The sequence below is a fragment of the Streptopelia decaocto genome (genome assembly GCF_964273445.1).
Source record: "Streptopelia decaocto genome assembly, chromosome: 17".
In the NCBI taxonomy this organism is placed as follows: domain Eukaryota; kingdom Metazoa; phylum Chordata; class Aves; order Columbiformes; family Columbidae; genus Streptopelia; species Streptopelia decaocto.
The window spans coordinates 12020277-12042259 of NC_138672.1; the positions used below are offsets into that span (position 1 = coordinate 12020277).

Sequence of the window (21983 nt, forward strand, 5' to 3'; positions counted from 1 at the left end):
CAACTAATGTCCCATTCTTAAAAAATCATCTTTTCCTCACTGATACATCATTAATTAGTTATCAAAATGCTTAGAAAATGAAAATGCCAGGCAAGTGTGAAATGTGATCCTCTTTAGAAGGACTGAAGCAGCACTGACCCCTCTGCTGTGGCAGCTGGGACAGACAGAGGCTGCGGCTGCCCCAGGACAGACGGACACAGGGTGAGTTTCACCTGCTGCCATCTGCAGCTCCTGAGATTGCAACTCGGCACAGGGAGACCAGCTCCTCGAGTTCCCAGTAGATCTGCGTTTGAACTGCATTTCTGTGAGACTGATGCATTGAATGACACTGGCAGCAGACACCGCTGGTTTCTCCTCTTAGCTCGGAAACCTCCGCAAGGTCTCCCAAGCACGGAAGGTTCCGGTGAGACACCCAGAACACGCGTGAAAAGAACAGGCTTTTGAAACCTAATCTGCAGCCGGAAGCAGCGGCAGCGCCAGGCTGCTGACAGGAGGGCTCTGAAGACTCTCAATATACTTTTTATTCCACGGCTCTGGCACCACATAGGAAATTAATTCAGCGACAATATTTTCATTAGATTATAACCCAAGTTCTCAATCTTAGGCACATTTGTATGCTTGTAGTACATTCTAATTACTTGTAAAGAATAAGTCTGTGTGCCGGTTGGTTTATTGAATATATTAAGTTAATGAATAAATAAATTTGTCTCCACGCCGGGAACGCCGCTCGACGTCCAAGCTCCGCAGACGGAGCCAGAAACGCACCCACTTGTGCTTCTGCTAAACGATACGACTTGTATTGTAGATGGACTTTTCTGTCTCTCAAAAGAGCAGCCCTTGAGAAAAGCACTTTTTTTCCCCTCAATAACAGAAATCAACGGTGTGAAGAGCCTTTCTTCCTTTTTGCTTTCTTTTTTCCTTTCTTGTTTTTAAGACGGCTCACTATGAATGAGTGGGGAGACGGACTGTTCCCGCCCCAGCCCGGCTCCCGCGTGGGACGGAGCTCTCGGGACCTGCACTCGCTCTCCCACTTCATGTATTTCTAAGTTATGCAGAGTACCAAGGAAACAGAAGATACATGGATTAAAATAGTGATAGTGCTGGAATAAAGTTTCGGATTTCAGTACTGTGTCATTTCTGCCCATATTATGGGGTTTTCTGTTTATCTTGTCATATTTCAGAAAAAAAAAATGTTTTTTTAGCCTGGAACAAAGTAACCAGAAGTGGGAGATACACTGGGTTTAAGAGAGCTATTGAATTTGCAACTTTCTGTGCTCCCTCAAACGCAGAATTCCAGGAGGCTCACCCTCCCCTTCTCCACCGGACTGTCCGGTGAGGTGCTGCTGCTGGGCGCTCCGTCGTGGGGTGACCTTGGGCTCCGGCCTCGGCACCAGGGCGGCCCCGGCGCCCGCGCCCAGCGCCACGCAGCCCGGCCGGGGCCGGTTCTGACCACGGCCCTTCCGAACCCACAGTGCTGCTGCCCGTCCGGTGACACCGAGAACGGCGTCCTCAAATGTGCCCACCAAGAACCAAGGAAGGAGCACAAGGGACCTTGCACAGCAAAGATCATTTCTGTTGCCTCTCAAAGACAATGTAAGTGATATCCAAGAGGTAAAAGAAAACAGCTTCTGGGGCTGGAAAGCGGTTCTATCAGGCAAGGGGCTCGACAGGAAGACTGGGGCAAAGAATGAAAATTTCTGTTCCAGGCTGTTGAAATAAGAATCAGTGGAACAAGATGATGTGGTTTCTGTGTTGTTGGAGCTGCGATGCTTTGTTAGAGAACTGTTCACCCATGTGAGAATGCATAACCCTGTCAACCTGCCAAGTGAAACTTCGGGCGATCGGCTGCGTAAGTGCTGGTAGCACAGGATAAAGCTGCCTTCGGCTACTTTCAATTACACGCCCAATTCTTTTAAGACTTCTGAATATTTGGGAAAGGAGAATATGCAGAACTTGTTTGTTTACATCAGATTGTCCTGTGTTTTCAGGTTTCTCAACTGCTTTCGGAGCATGTGAGCACAGCCCCAGCCCTTCCCCTTCCACATACCTGGCAATTTTGTCAATACAGCAAATGACTCCTGTCCAGGAGAAAGGAGCCGTGTCAGGCTGGTGTTGTGCAGGGTTTCGTCACTTCAGCGAAGTGGGAACTGGAGCAGAGACAGGCACTAAACACTGAACGCTTTGCAAAGCGCCAGATGCTGGTGCAGCAGCGATGATTCAGCAGCCCCAGGGGCATCGCTGGTGCTGGGCTGGGTGGGAGGGAAGTGTCGTAACCGGGGCAGATCTCGGCCTTTCATCGCGCGGTTCTGCTGCCAGCACTGCCGGCCGTGGGTGCCGGGCAGAGCAGATGAGGTGCGAACCGGCTTCTCTCGGCCTCCGCTGCGGCCAGGCAGCCGTGCCAGGGCTCCACGGCTCCCGGTGTCCGCGCCGGCGGTTCCGTGGCGCTGCCCGCGGTTCCATGGCGCTGCCGGCGGTTCCATGGCGCTGCCCGCGGTTCCGTGGCGCTGCCCGCGGTTCCGTGGCGCTGCCGGCGGTTCCGTGGCGCTGCCCGCGGTTCCGTGGCGCTGCCGGCGGTTCCGTGGGGCTGCCGGCAGCCTGCGCGCCCCGCAAGCACCGCTGGGGAGTTCTGGCAGCAAGCTCTAAACATCTCACCTCCTTCGGAACTGAAGTCCTTTCTGTGGATCTGGATGCTTTCGGGACGGCCTGCCTGTGCAAGTACCTGGTTTCCATGGGTGATTGCGAGTGAGGTCTTCTGGGCGAGGAACTCACTGAAGTTGACAGCTTTGTTCCTTTGAATTTCTGTGCAGGTTTCTGTTCTGCGTCAGGGTGGTGCTGAGCCTGCCCTAATTACCCAAATTACCGTACCTACCAAAAGCACAAATTCATTTTCATGGTACCTTGCTTATCTCTACACAGAGCTACTGCAAAGACATGCCCCTGAGGGCATCACAGAACATTTCTGGACCTTAATTCACATGTTCAAACTATTATGCAAACTTGCACACCGAACCTATTAACTGCTTTCCGCAATTTTCAGCTCCCATTGAAGAATGCTGTACTTTTTTCTTTCCTACTCTGCTCTAAACATGCAGCAGCATCCAGATGTTTGAAGGGGACCCTGAAGAGCCACCTCCAGACAGGCGGGACCGAACGGTTCACAGCTGTTACATCCCCATCGCCAGCCCTCGCTTCACCGGGTTCTGCTTTTCCTCACGTTGTTCCTGTGTACCCTCATCTGGTGTTCCTGCTCCGGGGGTTGGACGGATGAGCTTTCCAGGTCCCTCCCAACCCCTGACATTCGCGATCCTGTTCTCCTCGCCCGCTCCAGGGAACCGCGGCACAGGTGAGGGAGCCGGCTCTGCTCCTGCTCGAGCTGCTAATGAAGCAATGCCCCATTAGCTGCCAGACGGGAGTTCCTGAAAGCTGGAGCTGCTATCTGCAAGTCGAGAATATTTGTGTTTCTGTACCAAAAGCAACAATTACACCACAGGAAGAAAAACAAACCTCTGCAGACTAAGTAAATAAAAATGAACAGGCTTAATCAAGGCCACGGAGTAATATTTTATCAATCATCATTAATTTCCTTTGCCAAACTTTATCATATAACACTGGTGGAAAACAGTCTTTTTTATTCTGGTGAAAAACCTGACAGGCCGGAACGAAAAGCTAACTTTCCGAAGGCTGGGAAAAACCCTCCAACGGCTGGTTTGGAAGCAAATGCATATATGAGTGATTACATTTTTTACTAACGATGGTCCCTAGCGATGCTGGTGCTGGTGGCACCTGGGCTGTCCCATGTGGGGGTCAGACAGGGACCCCACATTTGGGGGGCTGAGCGTGGCCAGGACCCCCCGTGTCCTCCCGGATCAGAGCCAGGAGAGGAGCAGAGCAAACCACCTGCACCTAAACCCACGAACGGCCTGAGAACAACGTGGAAGCGTTTAGAGGGCCGGTGTGTACGGGGTAGAGAAAGAATTAGAGAAAATATCTTCAGCACATTCTCCCAAAGACTCCGTGAGGAGCTGCGTCCTGCAGCAGCTGTCGGAGGAGCCGCGTCTGCCCATCGGAGAAGGCGCTCACAGGCACGACGATTCGGGGAATAGTTTCATTGTCAGAAAGGCTGCCAAAGAGCAGAGGCAGTTATTCCAATCAGATAGAAAGGGCAGGGAAATGTTTAATGAATTAAAGATACTCTTTTGTTGAAAAGAAGTTTATATGTAAGGACTGTATGGGTGGCTGGGGGGTGGGGAATGGAAGCACCAATTTAAAAAGAAAACAGCATGTTTCATCTCTCTGAGACTAGCGTGGCTGTGACATGAACAACGTCTTATCTATGTGAAAACCAAAAGGTGTTTGTGGTGTTCCTTTTCCAGTTTTGCAGGAGAATCAAACAATCTTGCCCTCTATACTTGAGGCTTCACATCATTTGCTTTTCAGACTTGTTATGGCTGCTAAAGCATTAAAACTGAAACCTGAAGGAAAGCACAGGGTTACGCGAAGTGATGAGCATCACCGGTGTGCAGGGTCACCAGCACGTCCCTCTGAGCGCCGCGAGCTGCCGGGAGCTGCCTTCAACAATGCAGGAATCAGTTGATTATGAATCCAGGACACAGGCTGCGACCGATGAAAAGATGAGATAACATAGCTGCACAGTGCACACATATGTTCATACCGTGTGAAACAGTGTTCCAGGTAAGACATACTCGAAAAAAGTGCCCCATGTGCTCCATCTGTAGGACATGATGAAACCAGCATCTCCACAGCTACACAGCACACAGAGAAAGCGCCCGTGGTGAGGAAAGGCCACAGCACCAGCGACAGAACCTGCTGGGTCCCTCTGCAAGAAAACCGCCCGCTCTTGTGGTCAGACGCCCAAGGCACGTGCTGTACGGCAAGAGGCTGCTGCTCGCGGACCGGCACTGGCACGGCAGACAACGGCACAGCCGCGGCGCCCGGAGCGGCCCAGAGCAAGGTTTTCACAAGGACAATTGTTCTGGAACAATTTCTCCAATACGCGAGGTACAAATATTCTTTTCTTCTCAGTCAGACGTGTAGGTCTTTCTTGTACAAACACGTGGGCAGCAAAAGGAAAACCATGCCCTGCAGTCGGGCAGAGCGGCTCTGCCGGCCCGCGGTGGCCCGTCCACAGCGCCGCTCGCCACGATGCCCAGCACAGACATGTTCTCACATACAGAAATGGTTTCCTGTCTTCTAAAACTCCCATGGACTAACACTTTCTTCCCTGAATCCTGGTGAAGCTTTGAATGGTTTTCAGTCCTAGTTATTCGTGAATTCAGTGCAAGGCCGGGGGAGAACTAACATTATTCGGACAATGAGAGACCTCACACTAAGAAGAGGTTGGTTCTTAAAATAACTGCATGTTCAGTGCTTCAACGAAAACTGAGATTACAGACACAAACTCCGTCTCCAAACCTTTCCTCCTCTCTTGCCACTATCAGAACGCTCAGAGCCGACCCACAACACAAGCCCCACGGGATCAGGAGCTGCCCGTGGCCGTTCCCCGCCGGCCGCGCCGAGCGGCCGCGCAGCAGACCGGCCAGGAACGCGACCCGGGGCGCGGGCCGCCCTCTGTGCGCCAGGGACGCCGCTGACTCGTCAGTCTGTCCAGTCAGCCCCATTAGTGTTTCATACATCGGTTGCTATAACCATGTTGCCTGTTATGATCAAAGCCTACAGGATTTCTAATGTAACCACCATCCAAAAGCTGAAAGAAATGTTTGGGGAAGGATTAGTTGAGTTTCAAGGAACTGTATTAGAAACACAATTTCAACTGATATTCAATAGCATTCTGTCTGGCACGCAGGTCCTAGCAGCCCTCTGGAAATCCTCGCCCAGGCCAGTGGGTGATCCACCGTCTCAGCACTGTGCTCAGTAATCTTATCCTCAAACAATTCCAGTTAGGGACACTCCCAACATCTATCTCACAAATTACCCATGGAGTCACATCCCCTGCAGCACTGGTAGGATATTGTATCATGCATCTTTTTTAGCTTATGACTGGAAAAGATAAGATCTGAAAAGAATTTAGTGGTGAGGTAGGTGATGAAATTCTGCTGCTGTGTTTGAATACATCAGGCAAGGATTGTTTTGAGTCCTGAATATGTATTCAATTTCCATAGGCTTCTAGGTGAGCATCTTTTGCGGAGGGAGTACAAGCACTGATATGCAGATAGAACACAATAACTATCAATAATCCAATGACACCTGCAAAATCAGGAAATACATTATCTGAAAATAGTAAATGGACTAAGAACCATTCCTATCTTTAACATTAGATACCAGAGAACGTGCTGTTGCCTGTCTTGTCTCAAGTTTTATTTGTGTGCATAGGTAAATACAACTTAAATGATCTCTTTAAAGATGCTTATCAGCCCCCGCTACCCTGCACTGAAGGCATGAAAACAGTTATTCAGCAGCCTGACATGCATATTAAATGAAACCTAGCCACCACATACACTGACCTGCGGGCAAGGTAGCGAGATGCTGGGCCGCCCTTGTAGCAGTTGACTTCACGGAGATGACGATCCTGTGTGGTGATTTCCTGCAAGGCCCAGCTGGTCAGGACGTGGGGAGGCCGGTAACAAGGCTGGGTTCCCAGCGAGGCAGCCATGGCTTGCACAGCTCCATCTCTTGCTGAGCGCAAGTGGGTAGAAAATGGACATGCCAGGATCTGCCTGCTGGCTCCCCAGCTGGGAGAAAGGTAACCGCAAAAATACAGAAACAGAGAGTGGAAAAAATTATCCTGTACTTTTGATGCACCTACATCAAACACAGTGGGGAAGCAGAGTTCCAATACCAGAAAACAGACAGTACTATTTTCTGATCATTGTTTTCTGACGGCTTGCCGGCATGCAGCTGTGCCGGCCCTGCCAGAGGAGGAACCGGCACATCACCCCGACTGTGCTCGGGGCAGCCGTTATCCGACCGGGACCGGGGAAGGGATCCTGCCCCGGGAAACCTCGCGTGGGGCAGCACAGCTCCCCTCCCTCTCCACCCCCAAAGAGTGCGGCTCCAGCTCTCATGTCTGAAATGTTCCTTTCTCGTCCCTTTTAGGTCACTGTGCATCTATATTTCTAAGCAGGGGCATTATCCCCTCTTCCGCTTTACCTTTCAATAAAGCAAACCAAACAAAGAGGTACCAAGCCCCTGAACATCAATGGAGAGAATACACGTATTCTCGGGCTGTGCAAACTATAGCCCCGACATCCTGAGCTGTGGAAAACGCAGCCCCCGCATTGTCCGGCTGCCCAGCTGAGCTGAGGGGAATGGCCCAGGGGCGGGAGAGGAGCATCAGCTGTGGGCCTGATCCCAGCTGCATCCAACCAGCTTTGTTACCGCCAACAAAGAGCAGAAGAAAAGACTTTTGTCCTTTATTGCAAGAGCAACCAACCTCCGTCCCATTGGCAGGGCTGACGATTAACCGGAGAGGATCCATTTATTGTCTGGCACTCGCGATCCCCCAGCAGCAGTGCAGTCCAGCCTGTAGGATAATGGGCGGCGCCTTGTTTTTGTAGCTGACTCAGTCGGCTTTGTCTCCCCGTGCCAGGCTGCACAGCCTGGAAGAGCTGGTTGGCAGTGGAGCGATCTCACTGAGAGATGGCTATGGAAAAAAGATAGAGAAAACGTGTGAAAAGAACTGCTGCGACAGGCCGAAGAGTGAAGCGGGTCCCCTTCCAGTGAACCTGGAATGAGCAAACAGGGCTGGGTTGACAAGCGTTCACAAGGGCTCCAGCACCCCGTCTATAAAATCCCTTCTGGGAGGAGCGGCAGCACAGGTACTCGTGCTGGGAGCGACAGCCCGGAGCGAGCTCTGCGGAGGAGCTCCCGACCTGCGACAGGGCCAAGCACGGGAGCAAACCCACCACGGTGCAGCGGGCTGAGCGCCGTCCTGTGAGAGCAAGAACCTCCCAGCGGTTCGGGCGGGAAGAACGAGTCCCGCGCGGGCGCCGCCGCGGACGCCGCTCACGCCATAGCGCTGTTCTGCTGCTGCGCATCCGGCCATTTTTGTGTGAGTATTTTTTCTTGGCTAAAGAAAAAATATATTTAACCACAACAAACCTGCTGCCAGCAAAAGGCAATCAGTTTCTTGAGTCTATATTATAAGCACCAGCTACCCGTTTCCGACGGTCACCCGCTCCTTCCTGCAGAGGCACCTCGCGCAGCGACACGATCTCTCCCGACGGCAGCCGGTGCGGCCCCGAGACACGAGACCGCTCTCGGGTTTAGTGCCAGGAGGCACTGACAGCGACGTTTTAAAGACTCTCTGCAACTTTTGCTTGGCAGCGCAGGAAAATCCTCCTCCCAAATAAATACTTTCAGTAGTTTGGAGAGCAGAGAAATACAGCCTTGTAAGATTAAAACCTCGCTCGTTTCCCAGCCTGCCCCTACTCTGACCACTTCAAAACGCCTCTGCCAGGTAACTCAGTCATTCTAACGGGGGCTGGAGAGGGAGGCATCCTCATTTAATCCTGTTAAATGAGTGAAGAAAGGCAAGAACACTATGCACCCTTATTAAGCAGAGCTTTGAAATATGCTTCTAAAAATCCTTTTGCAACACTTACAATAAATTGTTTTATGTTTTTTTATTCATTTTTCTTAAGCAGAGACTAGTAAGAACTGAGCTGGGCCTGACCTTCCACAGCAGCCGACGACAGCCCAGACGTGGGTTTATCCCACATGGCACCTCGGCCCAGCAGCGAGTCCCCGCGCGGCCCGGGACAGCGCGGCAGCCGCTGCGGGAGCGCGGCCCGGGCCCCACGGCCCCGCAGCACCCGCCCGCGCCAGAGGGGAGTCCCCGCACACCCTGTCCCCACAACACGGGGAGTCCCCGCACACCCTGTCCCCACAACACGGGGAGTCCCTGCCACACCGTGTCCCCACAACACGGGGAGTCCCCGCACACCGTGTCCCCACAACACGGGGAGTCCCCGCACACCCTGTCCCCACAACACGGGGAGTCCCCGCACACCGTGTCCCAACACGGGGAGTCCCCGCACACCGTGTCCCCACAACATGGGGCGTCCCCACAACACGGGGTGTCCCCGCACACCGTGTCCCCACAACATGGGGCGTCCCCACAACACAGGGTGTCCCCGCACACCGTGTCCCCACAACACCGGGTGTCCCCACAACATGGGGTGTCCCTGCCACACCGTGTCCCCACAACACTGGGTGTCCCCACCACACAGGCTGGCGCTGCGCAGGGACCCGGGCGGCTCCAGCGTGTGCAGCTCCAGAGCCACACGTCTGATCACTATCAGTTTGACCAGTTTGACTGAATGAAGGTGGGAAGCGCCATCGCCATTGCTTATCCCTGGAAATATCGCTGGTTGTTCCATCATCCGTTTCCTCCACAATTCTGCTTTGCATTTTTTCACAAAGATGTTCCATTTTTTCAATAGCTCTCTGATCCCAATCTCCTACTTAGTAGCTCATCATTTGGAAATACTATACTGAAGCAAAACTGATCACGAAAAAAGGTAGAGAAAAATACAGCGCTGATACTGAAAAGGAAAAGACATAGCCTGGTATTTTCACTGCTCTTGCACTATTCGGTGGTGCCGATAACTCAGAAACAGCAGAGCGCTGTGAATTAATTCTGCTGAACAAGAAGAGGGCAAAAGTTATAAGACTCAACAATATAAACAATAATGTATCAAGAGCGCGCCATCTCCAAACGGGCGCTGCGACTCCGGCACCCGGCACGGCCCGCGGCAGCGCTGCCGCCTCCTGCCAAGGAAAACGGCACCTACCAGCTTTCTGAGTTCTGTTTTATTTGTGCCCGGAGTGTCCCCAGCACACTCGTTAGTTCAAGTCTTAGAATGAGCTGAAAATGAATTACAGATGGGCACTGAGCACAACAGAATGCTACTATTTGTTCAAGACACTTTGTGTACATGTCTCTCACCCAAAATGCAAAACACAGCAAGGGCTGGCGAGAGGCGGGCACTGCACTGCTTCCGTTAAACACAGAACTAGAAATACGTGCCCAGAATTAGCTGCATATATTATTATGTGATTTTTAGAAACCCAGTTGCGAAAGGGAAGATGCCAAATGCAGAAACAAATCCCCCAGCAGAGAGGAGAAGCCAGGTTTGCGGCACACACCGAAACACCCAACGGCGCGTCCCAAAGCCGCGTCCCCCTCGCTGCACCGCGGGCTCCCGCTGCGGCCCAAAGGAGCGCCGGGGCCTGCGCACCGGCACCGCCAGCACCGCGCACCGGCACCGCCAGGATCCGCGCACTGGCACCGCCAGCACCGCGCACCGGCACCGCCAGGATCCGCGCACTGGCACCGCCAGCACCGCGCACCGGCACCGCCAGGATCCACGCACCGGCACCGCCAGGATCCGCGCACCGGCACCGCCAGGATCCGCGCACTGGCACCGCCAGCACCGCGCACCGGCACCGCCAGGATCCGCGCACCGGCACCGCCAGCACCGCGCACCGGCACCGCCAGCACCGCGCACCGGCACCGCCAGGATCCGCGCACCGGCACCGCCAGCACCGCGCACCGGCACCGCCAGGATCCACGCACCGGCACCGCCAGGATCCGCACACCGGCACCGCCAGCACTGCGCACCGGCACCGCCAGCACCGCGCACCGGCACCGCCAGCACCGCGCACCGGCACCGCCAGCACCCGCGCACTGGCACCGCCAGGATCCGCGCACCGGCACCACCAGCACCCGCGCACCGGCACCGCCAGGATCCGCGCACCGGCACCGCCCGCACACCGGCACCGCCAGCACCCGCGCACCGGCACCGCCAGCACCCGTGCAGTGGGGCCTGCGCACTGGCACCGCCAGCACCGCGCACCGGCACCGCCAGGATCCATGCACCGGCACCGCCAGCACGTGTGCCACCACCACCCCCACAGCATCACCTCCCGCCGGAAATGCGCTCGCTGGGTTCCGCAGCCCTGGTGTCCCCAGCCGTGGTGTCCCCAGCCCTGGTGTCTCCCAGCCCTGGTGTCCCCAGCCGTGGTGTCCCCAGCCGTGGTGTCCCCAGCCGTGGTGCCCCCAGCCCTGGTGTCCCCCAGCCGTGGTGCCCCCAGCCGCGGTTTCCTCGTGCGGGCGGAGGAACGTTCCTTCTGCAGCCTTGTCTTGCTCACAAGGTCTCTTCTAAAGGTATCGGCAAGAATCATTTGTTGCTGTTATAAATGGGTGGATGTGACTAAAGATTTCTCTACCCAACATATTTTTAAGAGTTGGTATCAGAATTTAAAGAACTGGGGGAAGCACACGAGCCTGGGTAGATTCACGCGGCAGCTGCGTGTGCACGGAGCGCTCACTAAACACACGGGGTTGTGTTCTACGCAGCTGCAGACACTAACACATTATTGCTTCATCATCACTTGCGGTTTACTTTGGCAAGGCCACAACATCACATTTCTCAAAGTCTTCTGTACCTTAATAAATCCAAGCACGTTTGGAACAGAGAAGGGAAGAGACGGGATGCACAGGGCACAACTGGGAACAGTTTCCTGCCACGCCTGATTAACGGAGCAAAAACAAAACGCAGCGTCTGTTGGAAGAGGTCCCAGCCAAGGTACAGGTTGTGTAAATTGCCCTTAAGGAAAAGAGGGAAAAGGACACTTCCTTTGGGAACCGCTGCAGGTTTTTTTCAGGTTTAGTTTTTTTGGTGTTATTGTTTGTTGGGGGTTTTTGTTTGTTTGGCTTTTTTTTTTTCCCCAACAAACAGCGTGACCATGAGCGGGGGAGGGGGGAGTCTCGCTGGTACCGCTGCCAACACGACCGCGGTGCAGAGCCCGGCACGGCACGGGCCGTGTACCGACGCATGGCTGCACACCGACGCGTGGCCGCACACCGACACGGGGCCGCACACCGACACGGGGCCGCACACCGACGCGTGGCCACACACCGACACGGGGCCGCACACCGACGCGTGGCCGCACACTGACGCGTGGCCGCACACCGACACGTGGCCGCACACCGACGCGTGGCCGCACACCGACACGGGGCCGGGGCCGCACACCGACACGGGGCTGCACACCAATGCGTGGCCACACACCGACACGGGGCCGGGGCCGCACACCGACGCGGGCCTGCACACCGACGCGTGGCCGCCCACCGACACGTGGCCGCCCACCGACACGTGGCTGCACACCGACACGTGGCCGCACACCGACGCGTGGCCGCACACCGACACGTGGCCGCCCACCGACACGGGGCCAGGGCCGCACACCGACGCGTGGCCGCACACCTCCGCACTGTGGAGGATGGGTGGTAAGATGTGGTGTTCAGAGATAGAAGAACTACCTCCTTACCAGTCTAAACATGACTCCAGACAGGAAAATTCCCACCTCCTACCTCCTTCCATGTCATCATGCTTGGTTAAGCGATGTCATGAAACCCAGTCACACAACTGTGCCCATCGATGTGTCAACCACTGCCTCTGCTCTACACGTGTATTTCAAATAAAAACTCTTTGAGTTAAAGTATCTAATTCTGTCTTGTTTCCCCCCCTTTTTTTTAGAACAGAGCAAAAACCAATCATTCATGCAGCAGGTCACTTTCTGTTCACTCTGGCAGCTGCTCCATGCTACTGTGCTCTTAAAATAGTGAGTTGCAAAACATCTTTGAAATCTTGCAGTGTACAGTGTTAACAACGGCAATTGGCACCCGTGTCATTTTGCACAAGGTTGTCATCCTCTCTCATTAGTGTCTGTAAACACTTTCTTGACTACCAAGGCAGCTTCAATTTGCCATCACTGTCAGAGCCAAATACAGCCAGAGGGATTGGTACCTTCGTGTTCATTTGCGACTGTTCTTTTGAGTCCCATTGTAAGGTGCCCTTGAAAATCCAAGAAATTAAGTGGTTTCCTATAGACTTCTTTTGCTGTCTGCTGTTCCCGCACTCCTCATTCTGCGCCGCAGCTGCTTCCAGGGGCTCACAGAATGGAGGTGCAGGCTTGTTGCTCCAGCAGCCTGGGCAGGGATGTTCACCAGCACAGCCCATTCCAAGAGCCACCGCTGACTGCAGCCGAACCCCCAGCGCTTGCGAGGCTGACGAGGCAGCAATGCACACAAACGCTCTACCAGGTCTTTGTTTTATCATCGGAAGACACGCTCAGCTCGCTCACAAAGGAACCCGTCCTGGTGGTGTGGGTGGGAAGGGATTGCGAACTGCATTCCAGATGAGGAGGTGCAGAACGTGCAACATTAATATACAAATAATGAAAGAAAAGCAGGAAAGGACAACCCTCTTTTGTTTCTAGCCATATAATAACATTATGCAATTTCCATAGCACTCTGATAGATTTCCGTATTGCCCTTCCCATGGCACTCACGTACAGCTGGATGCGCAGGCCAGAGCAATACGACGCAGAACAGTAGAGACATTCTCACAGATTGTTTCAGCTTGGGAAGATGATCACAGCAGCTGGAATTGTCAGGAGCTGAACCGCGACAGGGAGAGGAACAGTGTTGTAGTTACATGCATAAAGTATAAAGTTTTATAAAGTCTTCAATGTATGTGCCTTGTCAGAATTTACAATAATTTAAGGTGCTTATTATTCCTCCAGGCATGGAACTCATAAATATTACTCAGTGCTATTTGTCATTGGCTTCTCTGTCATGCATAAAGTAAAATTAAATACTTATCTCTATATCGTTAACATATTAAACATTAGGATTTATGGGGTTTGAGATCTTACTTGCTCTGAGAACATTAACTTCCTGATGAAAGATCTGAATGCAAATAGAAGGAACGCCAAAATACCCTGGAACGCAATTAAGGATACTGAGGTGCGAAGACGCCCCAGGCACAGGAATGTGCCGTTTTCTATTTCCACTTTCACGGTGGGCCGGTTTTCTTTGTTCCACATTTCTACCCACCATCGCAACGTGCCACCGGGCTTCTCTGTAACCAGTGCAGTAAATGGATTTAGGTAAGCACGGATTTTGATCCTATTGTTTTAAACAGGGGTGGAAGGGAGTGAGACAATACTGTGCATATATATGATTTTGTTCAGTGAATTAATCCTCTTGTGAGAACAAGGTCCCTAAAATGCATCTTGGTTTTCCCATAGTGTCTGTCACTTTCCTGAAGCCACAGGGTGAATTTAAGTCTTTGCTGCTGCTGCTCAGCTGCAGAGTGTTGTGCCGTTACCTGCCAGAGGTTTTTACAGGCTGGGACTAGAGCCCGGCCTTAGAAGGCGGCCGTGTACCAATGGTGACGGAAAATGGCGTTTAACACAAGGAAGGTGCCCATGTCGCATGTCTACCTTGAATAGCACGGCTACCACACAATGCAGGTGTGACTAACTCTTAAATAAAAGATCCACAGACGGATGCTTTGTGTCATGTCCCAGGCTAACGTCAGCATCAGACAAGACGCGCCGCTTGGGTGCAGCGAAGGGCAGAGAGCAGACGTGGCGCTGCTCACACGCTCTCGCGCTGGGCAGACACTGCAGAGAACTCCAACGAGCTACGGCAGCCACGGGCACGAGACCGGAGCATGAACGCTGTGGGCAGCCCCGGCTGCTGCCACTCGAACCAGGCGCCTCTGCACCCCACCGAGGGCTGTCTGGCGCCTCCGCGCGGGCGCGCCGCTCCGCCGCAGGGCGCGCAGCCCCGCGCCTCGGCCGCCTCGCACGCGGACGTGCCGCCTCACAGTGCGGGTGCACCGCTCCGCCGCAGAAGACATTTTCTACTCTACCTTGTCCCAGGTGATGTAAGTGTCCTTAGAGAGCGACTCCACCCGTTGCTCAGAGTCCCACAGCCCAGCAGAGTTCACTGCCAGCCCAAGGTTTGCCATTATTCATTCCTTCCATCACTGCTGCTTTTATGATCCGAAGTAATTCCCCTCCCACTCATGTGTACGCTGTAACGTCTCATCTCTGAGGCCAACTCCTGGCACTTTTCTCATCTCCCTCTCGGCCCCTTTTTAATGTATTTTGATTCTTGCTAATATTTGCAACTCTTTCCATTTAAGTACAATTAAATAACTGTATTAATCACTCTATGAAAAAATCAAGTTAATGAGTTCAAACTTTGCAGCAGTTGTAGAAAACCCAAGCTGATCCTCCCCACTGCTAATGAGAAGCAGAGGTGAAGGTGCCACCGTCACTGCTCGTGTATTGTCCCGCTTCTTGTCACGCCATGAGGCTGGTCCCGCTGGTCCTGCTCCTGTTCATCTACACCTGTCAGCATTGTGTTCAGTCAGCACCGGGTCTCTTTAAAACACGTCAGGTACCAGAGTCCCATCTTTTGATGCCATTTGAGCATCAGCTTCCTCCATGGCCCAGACACCTTCTCCAGATGACACGACCATGGCGCTCGAGACGCTCTCTGTAGCCAGCCCCGCCGGGCCGGGTGATAGCGCCCGGGGACCAGCAGCCCCGCCGGGCCAGGTGACAGCGCCCGGGGACCAGCAGCCCCGCCGGGCCAGGTGACAGCGCCCGGGGACCAGCAGCCCCGTCGGGCCGGGTGACAGCGCCCGGGGACCAGCAGCCCCGCCGGGCCAGGTGACAGCGCCCGGGGACCAGCAGCCCCGCCGGGCCGGGTGACAGCGCCCGGGGACCAGCAGCCCCGCCGCGCCGGGTGACAGCGCCCGGGGACCAGCAGCCCCGCCGGGCCGGGTGACAGCGCCCGGGGACCAGCAGCCCCGCCGGGCCGGGTGACAGCGCCCGGGGACCAGCAGCCCTGCCGGGCCGGCCGGCTGCCGCAGCAGCTTCCCAGCGCTGCGCCGGGCCCGCCCCTCTGGAAAACTCCTCACCTGCGGGTTCGTGCAGACCCGTTTACTGACAGTCAGACTGTCCTGATCCCGCTTCCGTTGAGGCGCGTGTGACGGGACCCACTTTGGCGGAAAGCAGGACGGCGCTGGTGGCTGACTGCAGCGCTGGTTCGTCTCCGTCTTATCTTCCAGGTGTAGGGAAAGCAGCCCTTTTCTCTGGTGACTTGTACTGTACACAGAGTAAGGATTTTTGTTATATATTACTAATAAAAGAACAGTGGCACATTCCCATGACCAGAGTCACCGATTTTTTTGAAAACGAAAGAATCTTGAAAAATTAAAGTAGCTGTTATTTGTTTGGAGATTACTTTACACAATCCAAAATTAATACTAAAATGCCAGAAAGGCGATTTTCAGTATAACAGTCTTCTCTTTTAGAGAGGTCTTTTCTCATTCCCTGCATTAGGGATGTTTAATTGAAAGGTTACGCACAGGGTCATCAACAAGGCTCACAATGCCTCTAGCCTTACAATACACTTCACTTCAAAGGGATTGGCTGCATTCCTGAGCCTTGTACCAATAAGCACTAATAACACTGAAAAATGAAAACTGAAACAGATGTCTCCAATAGCATTGATTCTTATTAGCTGTTCACAGCTATTCTTACACCTCTGGGCATAGCGCCGCAAAGCCTGCGCGCTGGGTGTGCGGCGGCAGAGGCCCCGGTAATGCCGCTGGAATGCTCCCCTTCGCCGCGCTCGCTGCCTTCCTGACAGACTGTCTCCATTATAATCTTAAGAAAACTTCTTTAAAACGTCATTTAAAAATGTACCAAATATGTAAACTCTTACTTAATAAGAGCAGCATTTGTCAGTAACATGTATTTCTTAACACTGACTGTGAAAAAAAGGGACCGAATGTACATTAGAAAGACTGAACTGAACTGCACATTCTTCTGCGCCAGATCTGTTCTGACCACCCAGAAAGAGCTCAGGGCAGCTCTGTGCAAGAGAAGGGAATAAAGGCAATCAGTAAGTAAAAAAAGCGTTGGGCATGCTACTATGCTGTAAATACCCCAAGCAGGCCAGTAAGAATCATCAATTCTTTACGCAATCTGTTTGAGCAAACGTGTAACTGATTTGGAGCTGTTGCAGAGGAGCTGTCACAGCGGTGCTGTTGCAGAACAGCTGTTGCAGTGGTGCTGTTGCAGAGGAGCTGTCACAATGGTGCTGTAGCAGTGGTGCTGTTGCAGCAGTGCTGTTGCAGAACAGCTGTTGCAGAGGAGCTGTTGCAGCGGTGCTGTTGCAGAACAGCTGTTGCAGAGGAGCTGTTGCAGCGGTGCTGTTGCAGCGGTGCTGTTGCAGAGGAGCGGTTGCAGAGGAGCTGTCACAGTGGTGCTGTTGCAGCGGTGCCGTTGCAGCGGTGCTGTTGCAGCGGAGTTGTTGCAGTGGTGCTGTCGCAGCAGAGCTGTTGCAGAGGAGCTGCAAGGGCTGGCGAGAGCAGCGGCTGTGCCGGGTTCGCCATCCAGCCCGTGCCCCCGCTCTCCCTTGGCACAGCTCTGTGTGCTCGGCACGGAGCTCAGGTATGAAAAGCCGGGGTGCAGCGCGGGCCCAGCCCCAGGTGTCCGTCCCCCATGCAGGAGAGCCAACACAAGGGCACGCTGCATTTTGCTGCGGATCTCTTAGGAACTAGATCCACTGCCAAAGTGATCAGTGAAAAGACATTGCTTAATTCTATGTGAACCCCTCTCCCTTTCCTGCATCTCTCATCCCCTAAGACCTCCACGTATCTCTGGAGACCATTTTCTGCCTTTGAAATACGAAGTCCAACTTAATCCCGCATCTGAAAGTAGTCCTGAAAATCACCCTCAGCCCTCAAAGTAACCGAACAAAACTGGGAAAGAAAGGAAACGCGTCTGTCTCGTGCAACTGAGAATGGAAGTGCGGTGCTGTGCGGAAAGAATCAACCACGTAACGCTCTAGATGTTGTAAAAATCGTATGCGCTGTGGAAGAACAGCAGGAATCTAGCGCGATGTGCCTGCGGGAACTTGTCCGGGCTGAGAGGATTTCCAGGCAGGGTGGAGCTCTGAGTGGCCACCGCGCCGCAGCGGCCCCGGCCAGCCCCAGGGCTCCGGGAGGCAGGTCCCCGCTCAGCGCCCCGCGCGGGCGGAGCTCCGGGCACTCGTCCCCACGCGTGCTCTGGGGCTGGGGAGGCCGGGCTCTCGAGCCGAGGTGCTGTGCGCGGGCAGAAGGGCGGCTGCTCCTGCACCTGCGCCGTCTGACCGCTCAGGTGAAGAATGCGACCGCACAACATACCGCGGAACCAGACCGACTGTAAAAGTCACTTCTGGAATATTAAGAATGGGCCTGTGATGCCTGCACAGGTCTGCAGGGATTGTTCGGCTTGCTCGAGGGGAGGAGTTCACGGCATTTATTGTGCGCTGCATCACACAGAACACATAATTTGACTTTTCAGAGAATACCCCTGAAGGGAAACATCATTCAAATGGCAGAAAAGGGAGGGGACCCTTTCCATGGAGGTTGTGCGCGGATGACAGCCTCAGATACATCAAAACGATCAAAAACGCTGTTGCAAGAGTCTTCCTACTGCTCAGTCCTTACTGTTGTGAGGATAAAGGAAAAGGACCGCCGTCTGCAGCTACAAACACACTGTGGCTGCACCTCGACTGGGAAAACTTACTTTTATCTTCGGGGTAAACCCAGGTTTCGTTTTGGCAGGTGAAACGCAGGAGCATTTCTGCCTCCCGAGTGAGAACTCGCCGCTCGGAGGCGCGGGACAGCAGCGCCGTGCCCGCGCCGGGCCAGGCGGCGGCTCCGGTGCCGCGCGTCCGCTCGGGCGGCTGAGCGGCACCGGCCCCGCTTCCCGTTGGCTGCCGGTCCAGAACATTCCATGTCAGCAAAGGCTACACAATGAGAGGGATCCAGATGCTTCATCCAGATGATGCATACAATTCAGGAAATTCAAATACACATCTGGTTACTAAAAAAAGCAGTAATAAAAGCAGAATTTCTTATTAATAAGAATGACTTTTTTCTTGGTTAATATAAAGGTGGTTGGTGCAGGTAGCGTCAAGATGCTTGATATTAGAGTGAGTCACTCCCCAGAGCACAGACTGAAATCGTGAGCCCCGCTCCTGCTGCTGCCGCGTCCCAAGGCACGTTGAGACACAACCGACGTGAGCAGGAGAAAACCACGTCAGCCGAGCCCACGGGGCCAGAGCTCCTGGGTGACAGCGAGAACGACAATGGAAACGCTACCTTCCGCTGTCAGCCAGTACCGGGGTTGTTCTAAAGGCTCGGCGGTGATGAAAAGCACCGTAAAGGGGGAAAAGACGATGATTGCATCAACGAAGGGAAGTTTCAGACAACAAAAATGTATTGGGTCCATTTGGATCCATTTGTACGTAACAAGTGGAATATCTCTCAGCTAACTGGCTCAAGCTCAAGGCAGATAGACAGACTAAGGACTTAACTAAAAGCAAAGTTCCAACGACTTGTAAAACATGTCTGTTGATTCCTGGCTTCAGCCATCCCCACTTCTGTCTGTAAAATCCATCCTGCAAGCTGTAGTAGGTTATATCCCAAATGAGATTATTTTACACACAACTACATTTAATTTGCAGTGAGGGGAACACCTTGGTTTATGTCCACATGCCTGTTTAATTGGGCTTCTGATTATTTAATGTCACTGCTGCAGAGGCAGCCTTTATGAGGCACAAAAGAAAATTTAATGAAAATTATTCACAAGCCCAACTTCTGACTAGTAAAACCAAGAGTTTGATCTAAGAGGCAAAGTCCCCATCTGGTACTTCTCTTTGAAAAGAACAGCCCACATGAAGGATTTATTGTGACATTACAATGCTTGATGTCAAATAATCTAGCCGGAGGAACAATATTGCCCTAAAGAGAGCCATCAGGCCCTGCGCGACATGGGCATTTGAAAGGATTAACTACACTTAAATCAATATGGGCAATGAAAACAGAAATAACCAATCTCTTAGCTGCTCAATTATTTAAGAGTGTCTTTAGTCCCCACAGAATGGAATTAAACGCTTGTTTAAGAGGGCTGACAATTAAATCTATTTCTTTAATGTCGAGATGAGGATGGGGGATCCGTGCGTGCCGTGCGGCTGCAGGGTGACGCTGCGGACGGACACGCGCGAGGAGCCGCTGGGCCCCCGACTGGCAAAGGGTTTCCCGCGGGGAGCGGCCGGGTGCCCCCGCACAGATGAGCACATCTGCCTCCCCAGATGTGCGGCGCTCCAGCGCGCGCCCGGGCGGCTCCGGCAGCCGCGCCGGGGGACACGGCGGCAGCGGCAGGACGGGCAGCAAACGCCCACCAAAGCCCTGCCAGGCCACGGCGCTTCTGCCCCGGCACTGCTTCCCAGCTCTTCCTTCTCCTCCTCAGTGCCATGTCTTAACAGTATAAAATGCTGGCCTTCGTATTCACAGAATACTAATAACTAAGTGTTATTTCAGGTGATAATGTAAATGTAAGATCATTTAATTGAAGTGGGCTGATAACTTCCCAGTTATTTGAGTTTTGAAAAGTTTGTCTGACCTACCCTGATATTTTTGAAGTTTTCTTTAAAAGACGTTTCACAGAGAACCGCTCTGACCTTTCATGATGATACTATTTCTCCTGAGGTGTTTGTTCATCTCAAATGCAAAGAAGAAATTCCTGCTGTGGAAAATTCTAACAAGAAGTTCTACGTTCAGATGCTAAACCAGAGGCAACAGGAGCAGGACGCGTGCGAAGCATGGAGCTCCATCCATCACCCCGCAGGCTCCCCGGGCGACAGGCGACGCCGGGACCGCGCGCCTCAGCCAGAGCTCCGCGCCGGGAAACGTTCAACCCAGCGCAGGAAAACTCATGGAAAAGAAGCTGTTCTGCAGGCAGGTGTCCATCGGTTTTTCAAAGGCTTCTGTGAGCTGCACGACTCTTAAAAATCACAATTCCTCATTTTCAGGCTACTTCACAACACAGCGAATGAATGCAGAAGCCCTTCTCCTCTGGTTTGTAAGCAGCACGTCAAAGCCGCTCTCAGTGTGCCATCCCGACCGCTTGTCACTCGCCACAGACAAGATCTTCCTACAGCTTCCACCCCTTTTTTGCATTTTGCACCTGTCCATTAAAATAGCACTGTGGTTTAACATATTTGTTTCTTTCAGCTAGGAAAAAAGTGCAGCCCATAACAGCTGATATTTTTCTAAGTATTTTTTTAAAACAATTTGTGAAAAAGTACTGCAGAAAATCATTACTCATTATTTTATCTTGACACTTATAAGCGTAACAGCTTGGAGGTATTGTTGATTAATGATTTCTGGTCCCTCTGATGTTCTTGTACTAACTTGTCCACATTTCAGAGTCATAGAGTAAGGTGTAAAAAAAACAGGAGAGAGAGAGAGAGAAAGACAATTGTCACTTTGTACCAAAGACCGTAGATTTTATGGCTTGTGTGTGCCCTGACAGCTTTGCATGCAGTTCTCAGCTTCAACACTCTTACTATTGATCGGAGGGCTGTGATGCTGCGATGTTGAGCCTCACCCTCTGCACATGTCTGGTTTTGTGGTCACGCTGCTGGTTATTTTCATGCCATTATTTTGCTGATCATCACCAAATGATTTATTTCCTCATCTCCTGCATCAGTATTACACAGCTGTTCATTCTTCTTTAGAGCATTTAAATCGCTTTCTTTGCCCTTCTTGCCCTGTTACTCTTGATGCATTTCACAACCGTTTCCTCGTTGCTTTGGCACACATCGTTCAGCCACACGTGACCCTTCTCAGCTGCAGCTATACGGTGTTGCACCAACACCATCTACCCTGAAGAGCCGACAGTCTGGGTACAAGATGATTCACAACAGGTAAGGATCACAAGGATCTGCAGAAATAAGGCGCCTGGCGCACGTGGGCAGATGCGGTCAGGGCACATCTGCAGCCCGAGCGCCGCCGATGCTTTTATAGCCACGGACGCAGATCTGACAGAGTCGCCGGTGCCTGCAGCTGCACGTGTGCGGGGGCAGCGCGCGGGGCCCTGGGCGCCGGGCCCGGGGAGGCGCCGCGCCGGCGCCCCGGAGCTCCGTGCCCAGCCCAGCCCCCGCTCCGCCCGCGCGGGTGCCGGCTGGCGGCTTATGGGGCCCTCATCCATTTTATACCAGCATGGGATGAATTCTATGAATCCAAACCTGGAGCACTCGTTCCTCACCAGCTTACTTCTGCAGCACCCCAAGGATTTGGATC

The 21983-nt window shown here is 53.2% G+C and overlaps 1 long non-coding RNA gene across 2 annotated transcripts in view; it reads right to left on the reverse strand.

The window, feature by feature from the left end:
- The window catches only part of LOC309447447, a 64530-nt gene that overhangs the window by 5310 nt on the left and 37237 nt on the right, over positions 1–21983 (reverse strand). The window contains exons 5-6 of one of the 2 annotated variants that reach the window (XR_014185614.1): positions 7412–7621; positions 6581–6710 (exon numbers count right to left, since the gene is read on the reverse strand). The exons of the other annotated variant lie outside the window; for it this stretch is intronic. This is a non-coding gene — a long non-coding RNA (uncharacterized lncRNA). Of the gene's footprint in view, positions 1–6580; positions 6711–7411; positions 7622–21983 lie in introns of those variants that run through there. 2 annotated transcript variants of the gene reach the window in all.